Source organism: Sturnira hondurensis, unplaced genomic scaffold (assembly GCF_014824575.4).
Source record: "Sturnira hondurensis isolate 20B ecotype Veracruz unplaced genomic scaffold, ASM1482457v3 Scaffold0010428, whole genome shotgun sequence".
Taxonomy (NCBI): domain Eukaryota; kingdom Metazoa; phylum Chordata; class Mammalia; order Chiroptera; family Phyllostomidae; genus Sturnira; species Sturnira hondurensis.
Window position 1 is genome coordinate 16,059,653 of NW_028083059.1, and position 24,232 is coordinate 16,083,884.

The following is a 24,232-nucleotide window of genomic DNA, read 5'->3' on the forward strand; positions in this document are numbered from 1 at the left end:
CAAAACCTAGTTGGATCCAAAGCCCAGTGGATCCAAAACCTATTTGGACCCATTAGATGGATCCAAATTATTGATGAAGTGACTACCTGAAATTCATCTTTTGCTTCAGAGCCTTCAAATAGCCACCCATTTCCTCCACCTTTGCCTGGCTAAAGACCACTCATCAAAAGTACCAGCTCAGATAATTTCCTGCCAAAAAAAGTCCTTAATTTATGATGACCCCTAATTGAGGTTAGACATCCACATGTGTGCTTCATAAGTACCCTGTGTACTGTTGTGTTATTGTACCACGATAGCCACAATGCTATCATGGTGTGTGACCTCACATGGCTTGTTTTATTTACTTTTGTCAGTGTCATTTTTAAAAAGTTAGTTTTTTATATTCTCCAATGATACATATGTTAAGGGGTCAACACTCAAATTTATAAGTGACTCTTCCAACTAACAGCAAAAACAAACAATCCAATCAAAAATTAGCAGAGGACCTTATGGAGAGCAGGACCAATAAAATGGCATTGGTTCAGTGAAGGTAGGATGCAGTATGTGAAACAACATGGGGTCACTCATGTTTTATAACCAACATGGAGTAACCTTGGTTAATGTGAATCAAATGAAGTAACCAAGATGGCTGCCATCACAGTTTGTCAACTATGACATTCTGATTCCAGAGTGAAACTACCTAAGTTACATTAAACATATCTGGCAAGGAGACACACCTAAGATATCTGCGCACACGATCAGTACAGCTGTGTCTGCAGAGCAGGACCACCCGTAGACTTCTGGGCACTTTCCCCAATTGCCGTCAAAGGTGCCAAAGATACTTACTAAGAAACCCAGAAAGAGTACATCATGTTCAAAGCATAACTGAGGCAGGCTCCAGACCACTGCTGAGACAGCTGAGCAGAACACACCCGAGTGCTGCTCCACACCACACTGATCTGCCTTGGCACCAGCCACTGGAGGCCTACCGGAATAAGGACTTCGCCTGCCCTGCTGCCCACCTGGCTCTAGAGATCCTCCCTTGCAAGACCCTGACAACTCCTTTGCCCAGACACCGTGCTGCCTCCCAGACCTGCAGGATGAGACTCTGGGACTCAGGTTTGTTATTTCCCATTGATGGCTTTGTGTGTGTCTGTTATATTTCTCTTAGTTTGTTAGAGTGTGAGTAGGATATTAATGTATGTTAATGTTCTACTTCAAGTGAACCTGCATTCAATAAAAGCTGAGTGAATAGCATAGTTACTTGTGTGTGGCTCTCGCCTATTCCTTTGTGCTGGGTTGCTCAGTAGGCAGNCAACTCCTTTGCCCAGACACCGTGCTGCCTCCCAGACCTGCAGGATGAGACTCTGGGACTCAGGTTTGTTATTTCCCATTGATGGCTTTGTGTGTGTCTGTTATATTTCTCTTAGTTTGTTAGAGTGTGAGTAGGATATTAATGTATGTTAAAGTTCTACTTCAAGTGAACCTGCATTCAATAAAAGCTGAGTGAATAGCATAGTTACTCGTGTGTGGCTCTCGCCTATTCCTTTGTGCTGGGTTGCTCAGTAGGCAGCCAGCTGAGCAGCTGATCAGGTGACTTATAGGAAAGACTATATCTTGAACATACGCTCATGACAGACTTGAAGAGACACTCCTCCAAAGAGGACATATGGATAATAGACGCATGAAAAGATGCTCATCATTATTAGTCATCAGGAAAACACGAATTAAAACCACGAGATACCACCTTACACATTTTAAAATGACTATCATCAATAAATCAACAAACAAGATTTGGTGAAGCTGTGGAGGACAGGGAACCCTCAAGCACTGTTGATGAGGTTTTACATCAGTGCACCCAGTATGGAAAACAGGATGGAGGCTACTCAAAAAAATTAAAAACAGAACTACCCTGTGAGCCAGCAAATTCCACTTCTGGGAATTTATCTCGAGAACTTCGATTTGAGAAGAAATATATACCCCTATGTTCACTGCAGCATAATTTACATTAACCAAGATGTGGAAGCAACCTAAGTGCCCATCAGTACATGACTGAATAAATAACAAGTATGATACATATATACAATGGGCTATTACTCAGCCATTAAAAGTAAAAATGAATAAATAAAACCTTACTGTTTGTGACAACATCGGTGAACCTATAGGGTATTATGTTGAGTAATGTAAGTCAGAGAGAGAAAGACAAATACCAAATGATTTCACTTAAATAGGGACTCTAAAGAGCAAAATAAATAAAACAGAAACAGATGAAAGACGGGTTGGGGAACTGGGTGAAAAAAAGTGACAGGATTAAGAAAACATTCAGGGGGATATAAAACACAGTCTAGGGAATATAGTCAATAATAATGTAATAACTCTGTACCTGCCAGTTAGATACTAAACTTATGGGGGTATCATAAATTATATAATTGTCTAACCACTATGCCAAATACCTGAAAGTAACACAAAAATATTTAATGTCAATTGTAATTTAAAAATTAAATACATCAGAAAAACATAAAATAAAAGTTAAACTTCTTGGGGATAGGGCCTCATTTTATTTTGATTTCCAGATTCTAAGAGCATAAAACAAATAAAATACTTCTTGAACACTGAATGAATGAAGAGTAATGAGTCTACTTTGGTGAAATAAAAGAGCTTAGTTGAAAATAATGCTAGAAAAGATGTGTGAAATGAGAAAAAGCTATTTTTATTGGTATGTGTGTGTATTAGCAAAAGTAACTTTCCCTTCCCTCTTCTACAACCACTACACTAAATAGTTTAGGAAATATTTGAAAAAAATGAGTAAAACACAATGGCCAACTAAAAAAAAATTCCTGACTTCACATTGTTACCAGTAATCAGTAACTCAATTATTTAAAATATTGTGTTACCAGAACACAATTTTTGAAAGAATGGCTACTGACAATTTAACTGCTTCTTTAAAAGTTTAAGAACTGAAAAAATAATTCATCTGAGCAACAGATAATTTCTGTATAGTTTCTAGAGGTCTGTACTTTTACAACCTGGAAGCTATAATTACAGTTTACACACTCTGATTAGCTTATTATCTACATTTTATAGATGAGGAAACATACATACACAGGTAAATTAAACCATCTATTGTGGGGCCATATGGTAAGTAATAAAATTATAAAAGCATAAATGTCCATCTTATTTCCAGGGCTAATGCTTCAAATTAAAAGTTTAGTTATCATATTTTTCTTATAAAATTTCCAACAGTAAAGTAAGAGTTATTTGTATAACAATACACCAAAGAATTCCCTGGGAGCCTTTGTTACTGCAGAACACTCTAAGTAAGTAATGTGTGTACTTATAGCAGGGGGGAAAATCATGGAAACTATTTTTTTAGTCGAAGTAGTTGCATTTGTAACAGACTGGTATAATAAAACTTGCTAACTCTAATGGCCTAAGAGACTCAACAAGAGACTTGAATTCCATAAATAGATTCCACTTTGCTGTCTGATCCTTATCTTTCACCAAATATGGTGAATTCTCTCTCTTAGCCATCTAATATCGTTAGCCCTTGCAGCTAATTTCAAGCTTTTTCACAGAATTTCTGGGTTGTAAGTAAGACCTTTGTAAAAAGCATCTCATCTTTGAAAAATAAAACAATAATAGCTTATCATAGCAAAGCAATTATTTACTTCTTAATAAGGAACAACCTGAAGTAGATTTTTCTCTAACTCTTAGAAATCAAGTTGTGTCATACCAAAAAAACCAAGAATAAAGAAAAATTTGGACTGGGAAGCAATCACATGAATGAATGATTAGAACATCATTTGTACTATTTGGCTGTTTGACGTCTAGCCACGGCAAGTTGTGCATAATGGATGCCTCTCTGTCAGGGGGAAGGTCTCAAAGGCAAGCAGGTAAAGCGCATTTCCTAAAAATTCTGTTCATCAGCTCTGTACACCGATACTTTCAACTTTCCAATGTTCACTGGCTACTTCTTAGAAAGTCAAAATGGAAAGAAATAAAAAATAAAGATGAAAAAAAGGAAAATGCATAGTCTAACAAAGTGTTCTTTACATAGCCTGTAGTTTTAGAAGTACTGTATTTTTTAAAAGATATCTGAAAACTGATCAGTCCATGCTTCTTTTGAGTGAATCTGTATGCTTTGACTATGGGGTTTTTTTTTTTTCTGACTGTGATGGGCTGTAAAGTGAAACTGGGACTAATTCTGACCTTTGTAATACTGACTTCAACAAGATCAAGAGTCTTGGAAATTCCTCTCTGCTGTTACTGACAGAAAGGCCTGTGACAGTGCACAGCAAGAGCAGCGGCCTTGAAAACGCCAAGGAGCGGAAGAAAAGAAGTGGTGTCCCTTGGGAAAGAACAGAATACATGTGAAGCAGACACAGAGGAAAAGGGGGCAAAGAACACGACCAGAAAAAATACTAGTGACATATACAATAATTAGGGCAGACGGACACCTAAAATATTTATAACTGAAATTAGAGTAACATAAATATCAGATTGAGCAACTCATGTTACCATAAAAGAACTTATGATCCTAACAACAGAATATATAGTCATAATGCTAACATTCAAAAAGCTTTGGTTTACCTAGCAAATACTTATCAAAGAAGCCACCTCAATTTTTCTCAATTATAGCAAAATACTTAGCAGTTTTGAGTTAAGAGTATTTCTACAAATGTTAATCAGATATTTGAAGTCAAGGCATTTTAGGTATTTACAAGCAGGTGTACATACCAAATATATACTTATATATTTATAGAGAGGGTGCTGTAAACTGAATGTGTTTGCCCCCTTAAAATTTATGAGTTGAAACCTAATCCCCTCATGAGATGGTATTTGAGGTGTGGAGTGGACCATTGGGATAGAGCCCTTCTAAGCGTGATTAGTGCTCTTTTAAAAGAGACCCTAGAGAGATTCTGCACCCCCTCCACCAGGTGACATTCCTGAGAGGGAAGCCTGCTCTCACAGACACCAAATCTGCCAATGCCCTCACTGTGGACTTCCCAGCTCCCGCAACTGGGAGAACAAATTTCTTTTGCTTAAAGGCTACCCAGTCTATGGTATTTTTGTTATAGCAACCTCAATGGACTCAGGCTTTGAGATAGAGGATATTTAAGTATTTCCTTTTAATTGCACATGAAGTAAGTTGTGCCCAAAGAGAAAAACAGATCAGAATCTTGAAGATATTAATGTTTTTAAAGTTATTTAATATCCCTTTTCTGTATCAAGCCATCAAGATCACCACTTCCTTCTAGAAGGTAAGTACTGTCATGATTTTAATCCTATTGTATAATGAATCTGACCTCATTTATCTTTCACATAACTCTGCAAAATAAATGGTTATCCTGCAGAGATGTGAAAAGAGACATGCATATTGAAAAATGACCATTTCTAAATGAATAAGAAAAAGAACCTGCCTTCCTGATCTTTAGGTATTTATTATTATCTTAAAAAATGAATTTGTCAAAAATAAGTTCACAAGTTTAGATTATTGTAAGCTGTTAAATTATGCTCCAGGAGATTGTGATACATAAATAGGCAGGTAGGAGGAGAGAGATACACAAAATTAGGTACAAATAAAATATTAAATAATAAGGACACAGACAACATAACTTTTGGTACAAAGTGGAAAGCAAATATCCAAAAACAATTTTAAGTAACTCTAAAGAAGCTGAAGACTCAAATGGATCGAGGAAGGAAAGTAAAGAGAAACAGAGAATGACACGTGACTAATTAAAGGACACAGAAATCCAAATAGATCATTTTAAAGAGTTATTATTTGATTAACCCCAATTTCTTCATTAAACTCCAAGGACAGATTAAATTATCAAGGCTAATATGATTGTAGCAACAAGAGTATCACATCTCTGATTTTTTTGTAAAGAAAAGTGCATTGAATGTGAAATATAGCATAATCACATGAAGCTAATCCTTTATAAGACCAAGTTTCATCAGTGAAGATTCCTTTTTCCTACTGGCAGCGTCACCAGAGTGGCTAAAAATGAATACAAAGGTTTTGCGTGTGGGGGTTTTCATAAAAGCACTTGGACAGAGCAACTGAAGACAAAAAAAATCAACTGTTATCAGTATTTTGATGTGTAGAATATTGAGCAAAATGTTATAGTCCACCATGGTAGAAAGCTTTCAATCTTTGTATATGAGACTGTCCTATTCAACTTTTATTTTTTAGATCAACAATTTAGATAAAGGCATAGAAAATAGAACAACTATTAAGAAGTCATTTTAAAAAGACACTTACCTTAGAGAAGTATCCGCATATTAATATTTAGCAACTTTGGATATCTAAAAGACTTATTTTATTCAAACCTAGAAGAGGACCATGCTCTGCAGCTTTAGAAGGTGAGAAGTAGAAGTGATTAATAAAGATTAAATTAAAACAGCCAGAAGTTGTAATTAGTGCCTATAAAATCTGGAAGGTACTGTGATTGGTAAATCATATTGAAGCTTAAATTTTATGTCAATTCTATAGAGATATTTAACAGGAAATCCCTACACAGTATGGGAGTTTGAACTAGTTGACTCCTAAGAGCTCTTTCAACTTTAAAATGTTATAATTATTTCCCAGAATTAGGAGAAAGCTCCATAAAGTCATCACAGACACAAACACATTTTAAAATCATTCTGGTTGGCAACATATGGTAGAGCCGATCCTCGTTATCCCTGGATTCTGCAATCTGCAAAATCACGCATCACTAAAGTGCATTTGTAATCCTAAAATTGATCTTCACAGTGTTCCGGGGGTCACGTGAGGACATGTTCAGAGAGCTACCCAATGTATGCATTCCAAGCTGTGATCAAAGAAGGCAACACTCTGCCATTTCCTTTTAGCTCTGATATGCTGTACAGGAATCCTCTGCAAGGTGTATTTACAGCCACATTTTCACATTTCTGTGCATCTTTATAAGGGCCCCAAGCATAGTGTCGGAGCCCTGTCTAGTACCCCTAAGCAGAAAAGGCTGTAATGTGCTTTAGGAAGAAAATATTGATGCATCAATATTTGTGTTCGATAAAGTTCATTCACATATGAATTACAGCATTGCTGGCCATGAGGTTAATGCTAATGAATCAACGATATATGTTAAATAGCATGTTTTCAAACAGATAACACAGAAACAAAGACTTGTATTCATCTATTGACAAAAATGTTGTGACCAAAGGCTCACAGGACTCTTAAGACAATATTCTACAGTATTTGCTAAATCAGTGTTCCAAAAACTTTCCAGAATAAAATTACTGTGAATAATGAGAATATACCGTATTTCCCCATATAAAGGTGATACTGAATACATAAATCTCTGCAAAGGTGTCTGCAGTTAGGACAAGGAAACGAGCAAGATTAAACTTAAATGAATACCTTATGCCTTGGTATTCTTAGTGAATTCTTCAGGAATCAGTAACAATCACCATTATGTTTAGGAAAAGTTCTCTCTCCCTGTGATAGGAAAATCTCTCCCTCCTCCAGAGAGATATACACATACCTTTCTATGTCCCATCCTTACTCACACTACAAGATCCCTGGGGGACTATCTAGAAACAAAGGAGTCTAGAGCATACAGAGCATTTTTTAGCGCTCGCTTTTGTATAGGGAAAGCTCTAGCTATCAACCAACCGAGTGGGTATTTATTAGTGCCAAGTTGAGATCAGCAGATCTGAGCCTCTGGCTGCCTGTCCCTGATCACAGAGGAAATCATGCCTTGTTCTGTGTCTGTTCCTGGAAACCTCCAAGCCAAACTTTTAATAAAGGTGTGTTGAAGCCCAAGAAATCCATCAAGTTGTTAAACAACATTTCAGCCCTAGTTGCAATAATCAGAACTTACTGTAAATATTTACAGAGCCAGCAGTCAAATCCACACTATCGTTCAACTATGGCCATTACAAAATAAAATTTGAAGGGTTTTCAGGAACAACTATAAAGGACACATGGACGAAACCAAAGGCGGATGGAATCAGGGGAGGAAACTGGGGATGGTTGGGGTGGGGAGGAGAGGTGGAAAAGACAGCCAGAAAACTGCACTTGAACAACAATAAAATTTAAAGGATTTTAAAAAAGAAAAATATATACATTTGAAATCTGATCAATAGTTGTGTAAGTTTCTGGGATTTGTTCCTCAGTATCTGTCCTTATAGTTAAATGCTTTCCTTCAGTCCTGTGTTTCCGATATTCCTAAGCGGACATTAAGTCCTCATAATCGGATAGAAATTATTGGTTTCAGAAATCATATTTGCTATATTAAAACTGGCAGGAAAACATTTTATGAATTTAATCTGTGATTATAAGATATGAACCCAAGTTTATATTTAAGTTTAAAAAGATATTCTAATAGAAAGACAACTTTAGGAACTTCATGCTATGTGACCAGGCATCATAAAATGATTCCTTCACTTGTTGCCTCATAAAGAATAGCTTAATGGCCCCAGCTGGTGTAACTCTGAGGATTGACCACAGGCCTGTGAACCAAAGGATCAAGGTTCAATTCCCAGTAAGGGCACATGGCCTGAGTTGCAAGCCAGTTCCCAACAAGGGGATGCATGAGAGGCAACCACACATTGATATATCTCTCCCTCTCTCCTTCCCTTCCCCTCTAAAGATAAATAAAATCTTAAAAAATAAAATAAAAAAAATAGCTTAATGAACCTCAAGTAGATTCAAAATGAACCTATAGTAGATTCAAAATGAACCTTTATGGAAAACAACAGAGAACAAGCTGACAGTGACCAGAGGGGAGAGGGGGGAGGGGAGGGAATTTCAGGGGAAAAGGGGGAAGAGTTTACAGGAACAAGTATAAAGGACACATGGACAAAAACTAAGGGGTATGGAAATGGAAGGGAGGGAGCACTGTGGGGGGTAGACTGGGATGGGAGTAAAAGACAGAAAACTGTACTTGAGCAACAATTAAAATAAATTTTTTTTCAAAAAAATAGAGAATCACGAAAAGAAAAATAAAGAAAACAACAGATAACAGAGGCTTAGTTAGGTTTGCTTTTTTTGTGAAATGTACATATTGCTTTTCCCTGTCATGAACAAATTAAAAAGATAGAACCCACTGGCAAAGTCACAGAGCCCATCAAAGTCGAGCAAAATGGTTGCTTTTATTTTACACAGGGAATAATTAACTTCACAGTTAAATAACAAGATGTTCATCAGGACGACAACCACAAAAGTGAGTTTCAGTGCAGTCTTCCCTCAATGGGAAGCAACAGCTTTCTCACACTGAGTGCCACTATCTCTAGTCTTTGCTTGGATTGTTCTCACATGAAAATAAACCCAGGCTCACATTTCATTATCATCTAGGAGAACCACGTGAGTGACCAAAAAGTCTGACAGCATTTAACAGTGTGATGATTGCTGGGGGGAGTGTTTACAAGGGGATTAAATGGTAACAGGAAAAAACAATAAAGGGCCTGAAGTTTAAAAGGAGCTTAAAAAAAAACAAAATACTATAAATAATACAAATAAGTTGATAACTTTCAGATATTCACAAAGGATATATAAAATCAAAACAACAAATAGAAGAGAAAAACTCTATTATTAATTATTTTTAATTTATCATTATCTTTTCTTGAGACATTGCTGATATTTTTCTCATTTCATAAAGCAAAGGTGAAAAAGTAGGTATATATTTTCTACGTTGTAAAATATTCTCTCTGGCTTTTAAATAAATTCTAAAAATAAAAATGATTCTTTGTAACTTCAGAAATATAGAAACTAGTGGGGAAATCAGTCAAAAATTAAGATATTTGTTCACTCAATTTTGGAGTCACTGTCTCCAAATGTGTACACGCATCTTGGACGAGAAGGCGAGCGGCACTGTGTAACAGAGAACGCACTGCGTTACATAAGCACAAATGTCTCAGATCAATACAAGATGTAGCAGTCCATCCTGGGAAACAGTACAATGATTTCGAATTTTACGAAGCACATAAAAAAAAAACTAACGAAGTATCTTCTAAATTCTATTCAGATAAGGACAATTTTTAAATGCTATTCTTAAAATCTGATCCCAGGGCAGAGTTCTGTTATACAGTTTTGAAAGAGAATCACGCTGTGATCCAGAAGGTGTTATGACAACTCCTCTTACTGTATGTAATATGAAACAGTTAATATTTTTCCAATATCTTTCAATAAAAGTACTATATAAACATTTTTAAAACAAATCGGTTCTCTCTTTTCTTTCCTTCTCAATTAATTCAATGTATTTGTACAGAAATCCTTGAGCACCGTAAGTTTATTCAAACTTCTGGAGTGAAACTGATCCAAAGGATATCACTAAAATATTTTTAATGATGCTGATTTGTTAATTTAGAAGACAGGAATATTAGACAAGTTAGAGCCTAAAATTCCTGGACTAAGGGAAAATGAAATATGGGGTAATGTGCCTCCTATACAAAATACAAAGAATATAATCCACGAATAAATTACACAAAGCATGATTTTAATAAGGAAAAGTGACTAGTAATTTAAGCCATTGAATGAATAACCTAGCTTTCTAAAAACACACAAAAAACCAAAGCAATATAAATAACTAGATGAAGCTGCTAAATAGAGAGGGTTTTCTTTCACAGTCTACTTATGACCAGTCCAAAACAGTTGGTAATATAGTACATAGTAAAGTCTTTTTCATACATGTAAATTAAATATACAGTGAAGTGCAAATTACAGGACTTAAACACTAATGTTTATGAGTAACACCATTGCTGCCTCACACCCATACTTGAAACATTAATGAGGCAATTTAACTTAATATTAAAAACTTGTCATTTGCTACTACCTTATTCCAATAAAGAGAAGCTATATCTAATTTATATTTTGAGTGCAAAGATGCTTCTCTTTTCTTCAAACATATAATACATTTTACTTTAAATACAGGTGGTGTCATTCGCATTTCGTCTAAAACCAGGAACACATAAAGCAAACAATACCAGCAGAGAACAAGACTAGGAAGACAGACTATTCTGGCTTGCTTGAGCTGATAGATCCTTAAATTTGCCCACAACTCGAGTATAGTCGTGGGCCACAGAACGTTTCGGTCAACACCAGACTGCACACGAGAGAGTGGTCCAGTAAGACTACAGTGGAGTTAAAAAGTTTCTATCACCTAATGATGCCCTAGCCACCCTAAAATGCTGGCACAAAGCATTAGTATTTTGTTCCTTCTTGACTTACCTGGAACAATGCTATCCATCAAAGATGTCAAGTGCCACTCACCTGGGCCCTTGAGAACTTCTTCCCACAGACCTTCTCCCCTTTCATGGAAATCAGTGTTCCCACTAGAACAACCTCTGTGGTTCTCATTGTGATTGCAAGACACCCTTTGGTGATAACCAGTAGGAAATTTTGAAGAAAAAAGATATTACGCACAGGCTTTGAAACGTAGGAATCGGGCAGGAACACACACGGTGAGCAGTGAGGTCACAGCTGCAAAACAAAGGTGAGGCACAGGCCTGGGGTTCTGCTTTTATTGGGGTCAGAAGTCAGGTCTCTGGTTTCTCGGGCTCATTCTATTAGTAAATTTAAAACACAAGTGTTGGTGTTTAAAGCACAGAAAGAGAACAAACAAGTATGTAGCCCATATGGTCAGTGGTGGAAATCAATCAGGATCTCTGAAACAAAGAAACCTCTATAGGGTGTGGTGGGGAGTTGGGGGGGTGGGGGGGTTGCCGTTATTCCCAATAGCTAGCTTTGAAGTGGATGCCTTGGCAATCAGAGTTTGTCAGGCACCTGTACAACAACAACAACAACAGCCAACTGTCAGGGCTTATACTGTAATTACTCAGGTGATTGTGGTGATGCTGGTGTACAGAAACCTACTGGGCTGTCCATCCTAAAACAGGGAAACACATACAACACAATTGCAGGCTCTATGACTTAAGTTTGTGTGACTTTATGATACTAGCACAGTGAAAAAACTGGGCAGGGATGCGTTTCTCAGAACATCCCCATCATCAAACGTCACAGAACCCATTAACTGAGATAAGAGGTCACCGTCTCTCTTGTCCTTGGAGTTGTATCTGTTTTCTCAAGTTCCTTCCTGAGAACCAACAGGCATGGAAACCCCATCACTTGATCAGTTCAAGGACGAATCCCCCAAATCAGAAATCTCATCACAGAATAAACTGGGATTAGTAAACAGGCATTTGTTCTCAAATCTCTGCATTTTAAGCTATCTTTGACCAATCCCAAATAATTCTTATACATGCTTAAAAGCCAGTTGTGGAAACAGTAAGCCAGAGGAACAGTCAAATACTCTCAATTTTAGAAGGAAACGGTATAACATTAACCTCTTTTATGGGCCAAGTACTGAAACAGGAATTAAGCGTAATCTCCAACAATCGCCCAAGGTAGGCATTATTGTCCCCTTTTATAGATTAAGAAGCCTAGGTTTGGAAAGATTAAACTCTCTCACGCAGCTAAGATTCAAACACAGGTGTTCTCAAATCCAAATCCAAATTCCTTTCCACTCAAATGCTGTCACACTCGACTCAAGCATATCTCAACTACTATGAGTTCTCTCTTAATTCCCTTATTTTGAAATTATATTAATTCAGAAGTAATAAAATTTGCCAAGAAACACTTAATCTCAGAGTTGGTGGTCTGAGTCAACTGCAAATGGTGTTATCTATTTTTTTTAGCTGGTTTACAAATGTATTTGCCATCCTCCATCAGTATCAGATTTGAATTACAATAGTTTGAAACTATAGTACATCTTCAGAAATATAGCCCTCTTTTCCCCTTTTTAATAAATTTATCAGGGTGGCACTGATTAATAAAATTATACGGGTTTCAGTGCACAGTTCTACAACACGTCATCTGGGCACCATATTGTGTGTCCACCACCCTAAATGAAGTCTCCTTCCATCACCATTTGCACTTACGGAATGTGACTAATCCATCTATATATCATGCTGCTTTAACATTTTTAGAAAAAAAAATTAGTTTCTAAAAGCCATTTGTCTGCCTCATGTAGATGGACCAACCCTTATAGTTCCTAAATTCATTAAAAACAGATCTTTTATATAAAAATACATTTATTTTTAAACAATTTATTTAATTAACCACTATACATTCTGATGTTATACCACTGTTAAGGGAGAATGGGATATAATACTGTATGTAATATGATGAGGTCTGTTCAGAAAGTCCACCATTGTTAATATAGGAGAACGGTTTGAGCGACACTGATGTGACGTAGCAGCCGAGAAGAGTGGACTGGATTGTGCATTCGTGAAGAATGAGGACTTCTCTGTACTGGTCTGAGGTGGGTGGTAGACACCATCGAGTGAGCATGTGTACTGTGTGGCCATTGCATTCAAAATGACTGAGCAAATAGAGCAATGAATCCACATCAAATTTTGCATTACACTTGAACATTCCCACACAAAATTATTCAGATGATTCAGAAGGCCATACCTATGGGCAACTGGTGATTAGCAGCTTCATCTCGACAATGCACCCCCTCATGAAATGCGTCTTGTGCAGAGATTTTTGGTGAAACATCGAATCACCCAGGTGATTCATCTCCTCTACAGCCCAGGTTTGGAACCCTGCGACTTCTGCCTTTTCCCAAAATTAAAATCACGTTTGAAAGGGAAGACATTTCAGACCATAGATGAGATTCAGAACAGTACAGCCGGGTATCTGATGGCGACTGGGAGAACTGTGAGAGGTCCCAAGGTTACTACTTTGAAGGGGACTGAGGTGTCATTGTCCTATGTACAAAGTTTCTTGTATCTTCTTCCACAAATGTCTTTATTTTTCATATTATGTGGCTGGATAGCTTCTGGACAGAACTCATATATGATCTCAATTAAACTAACAGCAGAAAGAAAGAAGGGAAGGAAGAAAGGGAGGTAGGCAAAAAAAAATTATCTAAATCTTGAGTGGTTAAATTATAGAGTTCAAGGAAATTTTAACTGCCTTCTTACTTACTTAAGGACACAGAAATCATTATTAAAATCAAACTTTTATATGTACATCTTAGTCAATAGTCACGTATGAATCAATGCTGTCTTTATCACTTACAAATGTTGAGGTTGGCTATAAATACAGTTTAGATTTGTTCATTGAAAATATCAGTAAATACCATAACTAATTAAACTACTCTTATCATAACACATACAATATTTGACACTTGAATAAGGAAATTTCAAAAGTTGGTGAAATATATTTATTAGCACGTATTCACAGCGATCTTGGCACGCCCGCCTCACGCTTAGGGAGTTAAAGTGGAAATGTAGCATCTGTGCCAAATTCCTTCAAAAATGTCACACACTCTAATACAGTGTACACGACAAGCCTGAACTGTTGAAAAGAAGCCATTTGAATTATCTGAGCACAAAAAAAGGCATCTGGAAAATTACCTAACAACTGAAACATCCTATTCACATTTTCTGGAATCTCATAACACTGAAAGGATGTTCGGCAGGTCCCGAGTTTACACTAATTTGCAAGCTTGTGAACAAGTATAACAATTTCAAAGAATAGGTACTATTTGGTGGGTGTAGCACTAATGAAATATGACTTTAACAGAAGAAAAAGAATTTTAACCTTAATTTTGTTACTTCTGTGTTACAATTCCTATTACAACATTAATACTTAGTGTCGCATTAAGGTGCATTTAGAGATAATAGCAGGAAACAAGGGTCACAGTTCATTCTTTGTTCTGGTCCCTAAGGCTACAAAGCCCAGAACAAGCTAAATAAAAGCAACCTAACTCCTTTTAAAACATTTCTGAAAGGAAAAATGACAGTTATATCAGCCAGGGTGCTTCTGCTAATGGCTTTCAGATTTTCACTTCAGGAAGCTGGAGTCTGGGTGTTTTTCGTGGAAACCCCATACCTTTATACTTTTTGCTCTTCCTCCCCTAATGGGGCACCGCTGAACACCAGTGTGCAGCTCAAGACCTAACCTATAAAGCTGTCCCTGTAACAGTCACAAGTGGGGCCTTCGATAACTCTTTCTTAAACTATTACAACCACTTCCTCTCCCACAGTCCTACTGAGACAGGAGGCAGAATAGGAACGAGGAAGCCCTGAGACGCCACACTGTCATCACCAGAGTCCAGTGTCCTGATTACCACCTAGCAAGGGGTCAGCGTGCATGCGCACCCTAGAAGTAGTTGACTGTTCCACCTTGCTTCAATATCACACTATTATAATGAATTAGCATTGCAGATGACCCCAGGTGGGCAATCAAGGAGGACTGTGGGAAATCACATGAGCAGAGAAGCTTAAAAGTTATATAACCACTTGCACAAGCACTATAAAAGCTTGCCAAACGAAACAAAGAATTCAGGAAAAAAGGACCCCCTATAAAGCCCGTACTCTTTGGAGGGAAGGGGACCATTTTCTGCTAGCAGAAGTGGTCCACTCAGGCATCTTGGGAAGTACACTTTTCTAAGTAAATCCTGCTTGCTTCGATGAACTGTTTCTGCAGTTTATTCAGTTCATTGTTTGCCAGCACGAAGAACCTGGATGCTGTTTAGGTCTGCAGTAATTGGCGAGCCCAGTTAGGAAATCGTAAGAGCAGGGGAGTGGTAAGAAAATTCCTTCTCCATCTGTCTGTTTCGTTTTGTTTTCTGGTGCTTTGGGTCAACCTGGCTCCTTGAAGAGAGTCTGAACAATTGTGCGGGCATGGGTAGGGCTGTGAAGAGTTCCCAGGGTGCGTGCTGCTTGAAATACTCACTCCAGTGTGAATTACCTATTCATGAATCCGGGAGTTAGAACTCGAGGTTCCCTGCCAGGCACGAGACAATACCCAGGCCCTTTACACACAGTAAAACACAAGACTGCCCCTCCCTGCAGGGCTCCTCCTCCCCCTTAGGGCTACTTTCAACTACCAGAAAGGGTCACCAGGCTCAATCCTTTTCGCATCTCTGCACTACATCTCCTTGCATGGTCAATCTTTCTCGAAAACCCACCACTACTCTGTTGAATCTCACTTCTTCGAAGTTCTGGCTAATCTGCTTGGAACTTTTTCCTTCCTTTTGGGCCTCCAAACATGGTGAGTGCCGCCTTTGTTCTGGTGCTAGGCAGAGATTACAGAGGGAGGGTCCCTTATATTGGTATTACTCCAGAGTCTCCGAGGCATTACCTCCCCTCTCTTTCTGTCACCATTGTCTGCAGCACCATTGGCCAGAGGCTATTGATAGACACATCTTGGTCCTCTGTTGTCAAAGTTGGCGGAACCTCATGCTAGTTTACTACACCAAGTCTAAGATCTTCAGACTGTTCTCCCAACTCCTCGGAGTCATCCTGTTGACTAGTCACCCTAGTCAAGTCCTGGCTGGACTCTCCATAACTGACCTTAAATATAAACAAGGGTCCTTTTATTTTTACCTCTTGAGAGTCCTCCCGGGGACCTTTAAACCCAGGTCAGATTTGTGAAATACCTGAAGAAAACAAATAAGGTAGAATATTCCCGCCCTCTTCCTGCTAGCTAGGAACAAAGGGAACTGATTCGGGTGAGTCACTTTCCCCTCTGGTAGTTTATAGACAGGCTTATCTCGCCGTCTTTGGTACCTTCTGTGTTTTAGTCTGGCAGACTCCTGAAGCTGGAGTGACCCAGGGCCACATGGGTGGCAAATATTTCCCCACTGCTGAGATCTATCTAATTGGGTTGAGCAATATTACCATACTTTGCCATGTATATTGTGCTCCCACATACACTGAGGACCCATATTTTGGGCCCAAACTTTCAGGAAAAAAAATACTCTGTTTTAATTTATTAATCCAATTATTTATTTTTTATTTATTTATATTTAGAAGCAAAACGGATTATCATATTCCAGGATATTATTTTTCATACAGATATCATTACTGCTTTCTAGAGTTATACTGTTAATGTGTTAAGCATAAATAAAAGAATTTTAAAAAACACTTATAGAGATACAGAATTAGTACTACCCATGTATAATGTGCAACCCATTTTTCCCTAAAAAATTTGGGCAAAAATGTACACATTATACGTGGCAAAATATGGTATACCAGCCTCTGGTCTTTCTGGGAATTGTGCCAAATGACTGGTACAATCTCCTCTCTCCAGCTCCTGTCCTGGGCCAAACTTATAAAAACTTTGAGACTTGCTAAGGGCATCCAGTTTAATCGAAGCCTCCGGCTTCACTAACAGCACAGGGAATACGATTAGTCTGTGGTCAGCTTTAGTCTTAGTCCTCTGCTGGCCAGCCCCCTCAAGCCTTTGAGTAGCCAGAGATGCCTGGTACCTTAGAACAGTGAGAGAATGGGGGGATGCCCTACAATCCACTAGAAAGCTGCTTGGGCAAATGAAGGGGGTTACCTCCAGGGAGCCAGGGAGTTCCACCCTTTGTTTTCTTTTCCCAGGTACACTGAGGACAAGATGGGAAATACACCCTCTAACCCCACAGGATCCCCGTTAGGGTACATTCTTAAAAACTGGGATAAATTTGACCCTGAAAATCTCAAGGAAAAGAGGGTGATTTTCTTTTGTAATATAGCCTGGCCTCAGTATAAGCTGAGAGATGGGGAAGTATGGCCTGAAAAGGAAAGCAGTAATTATAATACCATACTCCACTTAGACCTATTTTATTGGAGGTTAGGCAAGTAGTGAGAGGTATCCTATATTCCAACCTTCATGGCATTGCAACAAAATTCACCTCTTTGCTCTTAGCAGAAGGAGGCCGCTCTTTCTGGAGCTAACAATGATATCCTAAGATGACCCCCTCTTAAGTTCCCCACTGTGTCTCAGGGGCAGGCTAGTAGGTCTGAGAGCCCTGACGCCTCCTGAGTTGGCAGCTCCAAGCACTCCTCCACCTCCAATATACTCAAAATTACCAACTGAAGAGAAACAGTCCAGCAGGCCATACTCGGAGCAGAGCCTCCTATCTCCCCACCACTCCTGCCTTCCTGCCCCCAAGAGAAGTATCAGGCACAGAGGTGCTTCACAATACCTGCCCTGCAGCAATGTAAAGATAGGCTAGGACACTTTTCTGAAGACCCTTCATGTTTCACTACTAATTTTCAAACCCTAACTCTTGCCTTTCATATACCCTGGAGAGACTTCTATACAATTTTAACCACTTCTTACTCTCCTGAAGAGAAAGAGTAACTTTGGAAGGAAGCTTGCAAACATTCAGACCGGTTACATGCTCTAAATCCTAATGGCGTAGGCTAGGACTGGCAGTTCAAACAGTCCCTGATCAAGAGCCCCTCTACAATACTCAGGGCTGGGGGCAGGAACAGGAACACCCTGATTCAGTGTTTACCAGCTGGGATGAAACACTGCATTAGGAAGCCTGTAGTTTACAAGATGAGAGAAATAACACAAAGTAGGGACAAGCTGGTTGAAGCATTCGAGAAACACACTAATCTAGATCCATCCTCTCCAGAAGGTTGTTTAAATGGGATAACATTTTATCAGCCAGTCAGCCCTTAATATTCATAGAAAGCTTCAGAAGTCACAAATGGGCTCAAACTCCTAGGGCCCAGCTCATGGATACTGCCTGCCTTCTCAGTCCTTAGCAATGGTGATTTGGAGGAAAAGGAAGAACAAAGCCAGTGTGAGGGAAAGAGCGAGGAGAAGCAGACCAAACTAATAGTGCTAGCTGTTAGCAGCACGGTTGGCTAACCTCAAGGTAACCTGGGAAAGCCACAAAAGAGCCAAGGGCAAAAAGATCAAATGTGGTTTTAGTGCAAATGCCCTGGACATTGGGCAAGGGACTGCACTAGACCACCCCCAGGGCCATGTCCCATGTGCAAAGGTGCGAACCTAGATGCCTGGCCCTGGAAGGCAGCGTGCACTCATTCCCAGAGCAGGAGGGGTCATCACCTAAGGCCAAGGCAAGGTCTCACAGTGCCCTGAGAACAGGTGGCCCCCAACTACAACATCTCACATTCCACCCGGGAGCCCCAGGGACCCCTTGATGTGGCAGGTAGGAAAATTAATTGTATTGTTGATACTGGGGCCACTTAGTCTGTCCTCAATGCCTACATCAGACCTCTAAATTAACACTGTGGGGTTGAAGGAAAACCTTGAACTTATTTTTGCACACACTATGTCATCTGTCAATTTGAATGCCAATTTTTAAAAATATTTTATTCATTTATTCTTAGAGAGAGGGGAAGGGAAGGAGAGATAGTGTAAGAGAAACATCAACGTGTGGTTGCCTCTCATGTGTCCCCTACTTGGGACCTGGCCTGCAACCCAGGCATGTGCCCTGTCTGGGAATCGAACAGGCAACCCTTTGTTTTACAGGCCCATCCGCGTTCAATCCACTGAGCTACACCAGCCAGGGCTGAATGTCAAATTTTTAAACATTCTTTTCTAGTCATTCGACAATGTCCTATACCATTACTAGGACAAGACTGCTTGGCAAGATTAAGGATTATTTTGAAGTTTCAGGAGGTCTCAGTTAGGACCTTTAAAATTATGCTGGCCGAGAAAAGTAAGAAGGAAAGTAGCATCACAGAGCTAATTTTACAAGAAGTAGGTCCCCTAGTTTGGGACTCTGGAGTTTCTGGAAAAGCCAAGACTGCCCAACCAGTTCCAATTCATCTACAGCCTGGGGTGGCCTCTCCCCGTAGGAAACAACATCCCACCAAACGAGAGGCCCTGGGGCATCTGCAGCCCACCCCAGAGAAATGGTTTTAATACACAGGCTGCTGGTACCCTGTCAATCTCCCTGTTCTACTCCAAGCCCCCCCATTCTTAAATCATTAGATTGGTCTAGGATTGAAGACTAGCTAATGAGGCTGTTGTTCCCCTACATCCCTGTGTGGCCAACTCTTACACCATACTAACACACATACCAGACTATACCCAGTGGTGTATTGTTTCAGACTTAAAAGATGCCTTCTTTTGCATCCCTGTCTACCCAAATTCCCAATACATGTTTGCATGAGAGTGGACAGACTGAAAAACAATGACCCGTCAATAATATTCTTGAATGGTACTACCCCTAGGGTTTAGACACAGCCCCCATGTACTCTCAAGAGCATTAGAAAAGGACCTAGGAGGTTTGCAAGAAAGAGCAGTGTTACGACGTAGATGACATCCTAACCTGTAAGCCCCTGGAAGGAAGCCTCAGAGGGTAACACTATCCAAATTCTGAACTTCCTTGGGGACCAGGGATACCAAATCTCTAAGAAAAAGACCCAAATTATCAGACCAAGAGTAAACCATTTAGGATGTATCCTAACCCCAGGATGTGGACACCTGTCACCAGAAAGAATAAAGGTAATTACCAAGCTAATACCACCTGCTACCAAACAACTTTACTCTTTCTAAAGAATGGCTGGATTTTGCAGAATTTGGATCCTAAGCTTTAGACTAATTGCAAAGCCTTTATATGAGACTAATAGGGGGCCAGACACCGAACCTATTATTTGGGGTGGGGGGAGGGCATGGACAGGCCTTTAATAAAGTCATGCAGCCTAGTCAAGGCTCTGACCCCAGGCTTCCCTGCCTTTCTCTCTATAAACGGAAGAAAAGCAGGGAATAGCCTTAGGGGTCTTAGTCTAGTGACTAGGAAATGAACTTCAACTGGCTGATATTCCTCTAAGAAGCTGGACAGTGTAGCATCCGCGTGGCTTCCTTGTCTAAGAGCAGCTGCAGCCACAGCCATGGTCACTAAGGAAGCTGTGAAGCTACCTCTCGGACAACAGTTGGAGGTTCTAGCTCCACATCAAGCCCAAGGTGTGTTAGAAATGAAAAGGCATTTCTGTCAACAGGAAATGGATTAACCAGGTATCAAGCCATTTTTCTGGACAACCCTGAAGTAACTATAAAACTCTGTAATACCTGGAAAACTTGCAATGCCTACAGACTCATCTCCAGACTTAACTCATTCCTGCTCAGAGATTGTTAATCTTACCTCTTCCAGCAGGACTGACACATCAGACCAACCCTTAGAAAATGCTGATGAAGAGAGGTTCACTGATGGAAGCAGATTTGCAGAGAATGGGCAGCTGAAGGTGGGATATTCAGTGGTCACTTTATATGACAGCATTGAGACACAACCCCTTCCACCCTCGACCTTGGCCCAAAAGGCTGATATTATAGCCCTTACCCGAGCTCTTATCCTAGGACAAGGAAAAAGAATATCTATACAGATTCCAAATGTGCCTCCCTTGTTCTGCATGCTCATGCTGTCATCTGCAAAGAAAGGGGACTCCTTACTGCAAGGAATCCCCCCACTAAACATAGACAGGAAATTTTAAATCTATTAGAAGCAGTTAAGCTCCCTGAACAAGTAGCAGTAATATATTGTAGGAGCCACCAAAAGAATAAGACCCCTGTTACCAAAGGAAATGGAAAGGCAGACCAAGAGGCTAAGAAGGCAGTTCAGAGGCCTATTACAAAATAAGCATTATTCCCATCCGTAGACAATTCTAACTTGAAACCTGATCACAGGTCCAAAGAGAAACCTTGGGCATACCCGCTGCTGAATCAAGAAAATATCCAGGAAGGGCCCTCGATTTACACTGGCCAGAAACTTCTCTTTCCCCAGGCCTCTCAATGGAAAATTTTAAAGGCTCTGCATCACTCCTTCCACACAGAAGGGATGCTGCAACAGCGTTAGTTAAGAAATATTTGCAGGCAAAGGACTAACACCTATAAGGGATATTCGCCAGGCCCGCACACTTTGTACCTACCTACAGCAACCCTGGGCGAAAGCCATCCGTTCTCCCACTGCTAAAGTCTATCCAGCAAAGGAGGACCTATTCAGGAGGAGACTGGTAGGTTGACTTCACCAAAATGCCTCCCTATAGAGGATGCAAATACCTACTAGACTTGATAGACACCTTCACTGAGTGGACTGAGGCCTTTCCAACAAGGATGGAGAAAGCCAAAGAAGTAGCAAAATCTCTCCTAAAAGAAATAATACCCCAATATAGTCTCCCACACTCCCTAAAAGTGGTAACAGGCCATTCTTTACATTCAGAACACACAATCAGTCTCTGAGGCTCTAGGTTTAAACTATTATGTCCACTCCACTTGGAGACCTCAGTCCTCTGGGAAGGTACAATGGGCAAATCAGACTTTAAAAAGAACATTGGCAAAGCTCTGTCTGGAGACTTCTGAGAACCAGGGTAAGTAACTACCCGATAGCCCTCATGAGAATCAGGGGCTCCCCTAAGGCTAATTCTAGGCTCAGCCTATTTTAAATCCTCCACAGCAGGCCATTCTTAACTCTAGATTTATTATTTAATGCAGAGACCCATCAAGCAGTTAACCATATAATAAATTCGGACAAGTAAAAAAGGAATTGAAAAAAATATGGGGGGAAAAAGTCTTGTCAACTCCCCAAAATAGAATTCCAGGCCACTAGGCTTCCAAGAAATTGGGTACTTCTCAAAACTTGGAAAGAGGGATCCCCAACGGGTCAACTCAGCCCCAAATAGAAGGGACTGTCCCAGGTTGTCCTAAGTAACCCCATGGCTGTGAAGGTATTAGGGGTGGATAGTGAATTCATATTTCCAGGGTGAAGCCAGCTCCTACTAACCTGGTCCTCCCCAGGACCAGCAAAAGAATCCAGGCTCCACCTACATCTGTGAACCCTTGGAGGCTCTCAGTCTCCTGTTCAAGAAGAAGGAAGAACAAAGATAAGTCAATATGAAGATTCTTTACTTATTTACATTACACACTCTTACTGCCCCTCCTTGGGTCAATTACTCTCTCCCCTTCCCAACCTCAGTCTGCCTACAACTTTGCAAATCACATGACTCAGCTCTTAAAGCTAAATACTTCCTATTGGCTTTGTGTCTCCATTTGCAGCTGGAGATACATTCAACCCCTGCCTCCAGATCAATGGGGAAACATGTCCACTTTCCTGGATCAGAAAACCCAGTACTACAGTCCATGGAGTGTTTTTGCAACCCCAAACATCGAAAGACTACAACCTCAATCCTTCTGCACCAGCAGCCAGCGCTCCCCATTTTCTCACTTAATCAATCACCTCCAAGTCAAATACCCCTTCTGCATCGTTAGCAATGCCCCAGTGGGCACACCCAGGAGGCATTTCCAGGGATCCATGCCAACAGTTTTCTAGCCCTGGATCCTCTGCTTAAGAATACCACCCATGCAATCTCTCTAACCACAATCCTGCAAGCCATTGGTGGAACTCTCAATTCAGGAGAGGAAGCAAATTTCCCACATATCCGTCAACAGGACCAGTCACTTCTAAACTGTCCTTACCCAGAAACTCACCAAAAACTACTTATTAGTCAGGGGACCCACCTCATGAGTCAACTATGATCTCACACAAGAACTTTATCCTTATAATATTCCTTTTCGAAATTCTCACTCTCCTGTGCACTTCAGGCCCTACCGGGCTTCAATCTTTACAGAATTATAAACAATCCTCGCTTTCACAATTTCACTGCTGACCCTTTGGTAGAAGCCTCTCTTGCCACCCAAGTGGCCTGATTCTAGGGGACTAACTATCTAAGCAGATAATAAATGGCAAATTTGTCTCTGTTGAAACCCAGCCTGCTGAGCTTGCTGACATCACCTTAGTCGTAGAGCTACCCACTCAAACAGGGACATGCTGGATTTGTGGGTCTAAAGCATATTGGACCCTCCCTTCCCAATGGAAGGGAAATTGCTCCTAGAATATATTCTTCCTGATATCACCAGAGCCTGGGAACACACCACTTTCCCATTCCCACTACAGGCAGGGGGCACTAGGCCAAGAGGGTCAGTCCCCTCATCCCCTTATTATCTCTTATAGGCATTCTTTTGGCCACCAAGACAGCTATGGGGGGATACTCTCTGGATACGCACCATTGCTTGTCCCAGGATACTGCTGAAGCACCAATTAGAACAGGGCAGACCTCAGTGCTCCTCCAGGGACAAACATACCCCCTAGCAGGACACCCTCCAAAACAGAAGAGAGTTAGATCTACTCACTGCTTCAGGAGGAGGTGCATGCCAATATCTTGAAGAATAATGTTGCTTTTACATAAATACATCAGGAGAAGTTCAACAAAACATTCAAGGTGAGTCAGCATCTAAAAATCAAAATTCCAACTCCCTTTTGGGATTCAAAGTCACACCTCAAGTTTCTACTCCTCCCTTTTGTGGCCCCTCGGCTAATCATCCTAATATCACTGATGTTTGGCCCTTCTACCTTTAACCCATTAAATGTGTATATTCCAGACTCAAACAGTTCAACATCAAGATGATAATGCTCCAGGGTTTCCTGCCAATCCCCAAGGGTGATGCTGAAGCTGGCCAACACACAGAGTCCACCAT

At 40.1% G+C, this 24,232-nt stretch overlaps 1 protein-coding gene across 2 annotated transcripts in view; it reads right to left on the reverse strand.

Annotated features, from left to right (window-relative positions):
* The window catches only part of CADM2 (cell adhesion molecule 2), a 1,088,167-nt gene that overhangs the window by 1,029,738 nt on the left and 34,197 nt on the right, over positions 1 to 24,232 (reverse strand). The gene's annotated exons all lie outside the window — the stretch shown is intronic.